The 1,256-nt window shown below is 50.4% G+C and overlaps 1 protein-coding gene across 10 annotated transcripts in view; it reads left to right on the top strand.

The window, feature by feature from the left end:
• Positions 1–1,110: 1,110 nt before the first annotated feature.
• nab (NGFI-A-binding protein homolog) overlaps positions 1,111–1,256 on the top strand; it is a 698,726-nt gene continuing 698,580 nt past the window's right edge. For 4 of the 10 annotated variants that reach the window (XM_067093720.1, XM_067093708.1, XM_067093688.1 and 1 more), the window contains exon 1: positions 1,215–1,256. This exon is cut by the window's right edge and continues 249 nt beyond it. The gene's annotated coding sequence lies outside the window, so the exon portion shown is untranslated. The other 6 variants (XM_067093707.1, XM_067093703.1, XM_067093689.1 and 3 more) reach the window with 4 other exon arrangements.

The raw sequence follows: 1,256 nt of genomic DNA, 5'->3' as shown, positions 1-1,256 counted from the left end.
AGGCAGAGGGAGAGGGAAGGGCCTCTCTCTCCGCTCCTGTGCCCCTCTACGAAATGCATGGAGACGATCGATGATAATTCGGCCATTAATTTGCCTCACATGGAAACCTTCACTTACACGTTTTAAGGTGTATATTTAGTTAGGGACCAGGCACTCCACAGCTCCATTCGCCTGACGGCGAAGATTTATTCCGGCCGTTCCTCTCTGTCTCTCTCCTTCCCTGCGTCCTCCGTCGAGTGTGGCAAAGAAGACTAAAACTTAGGGGAAACTGATGTTTGCGATGGGGCTGGCCATGGGAGGGGTGCGGGCGGCCAGGGGTGGTGTCGAGAGCGTGTGTGTGGGACAGTGTATCATGACCGTTTGATGTGGACTGGGGGAACTGGCACTGTTGACATTACAGGTAGACCCGTGATGGACTGGCATGAAACTGTCGTGGAGGAGCAGGCCGTCGCTGAGGCTCAACAACGTAGCAGGAGCAGCAGCAGCAGCAGCAGCAGTAGCAGCAGCAGTAGCAGCAGCAGCAGCAGCTCCGCCGGACTCGACAAGAATTAGAAGTTAGAAAGTTTGTCGCGGGCTGAGCGGTGGAGATGACAAGCAAGCGTCTGCCAATTAGTGTTTTTTTATAGTGCTTGAACTGATTTCCTCTCGCTTTATGGCATTGCCAAGCGTTATTAGGATGACATTTTTACCGAAACAAGTTTCTCACAGGCGATTATTGCAGTCCTGAGTTATTTTTTTTATTATCAACACTGTTATTAACCCATGCTAATTTTGTACACAAATATAAAACAACTGTCAGAGCCAGCGGCATAAATCAGATATCCCTTATATTAGCGTCAACCAATCACCGAGCTCCTTTTAATTCAAAGTCCATCTCTTCCGCCCCGTGAGTGGCTGCTGGAAATCTGCGGGGCGGAGCTTCGGCGGCTCCTCCTCTCGTCTCTGAAGTGTTGTCGTGAGAGAGGTGCCAAATGTCTCAAGATCTTGAGGCCTCTCCTATAATATGACATATCTTGTAGAATAAAAGCATTTATTCGCTAAGCATTTGCTAGAATACACTGTGGAAGAGTGCCTCGTGGATGCCCGTCCGTGCCCCTAGTGCCATAAGATGCCTAATGATTGGGAAGGAAGGCGTACACTCCATCGAGCATCATCAGCCGTGATCACCTCTTAGGCGCGGGGGAGGCTAAGACACAGACCGTGGGGTCGGGGGGTTTTTGCTTGGCGTCTTCTTCTTATGTTGAGTCTTGCTGCCA

The sequence above is a fragment of the Macrobrachium rosenbergii genome, chromosome 50 (genome assembly GCF_040412425.1).
Source record: "Macrobrachium rosenbergii isolate ZJJX-2024 chromosome 50, ASM4041242v1, whole genome shotgun sequence".
NCBI lineage: Eukaryota > Metazoa > Arthropoda > Malacostraca > Decapoda > Palaemonidae > Macrobrachium > Macrobrachium rosenbergii.
Note: the sequence above shows the minus strand (reverse complement) of the source record. Positions and strands in the feature narration are given on the sequence as shown.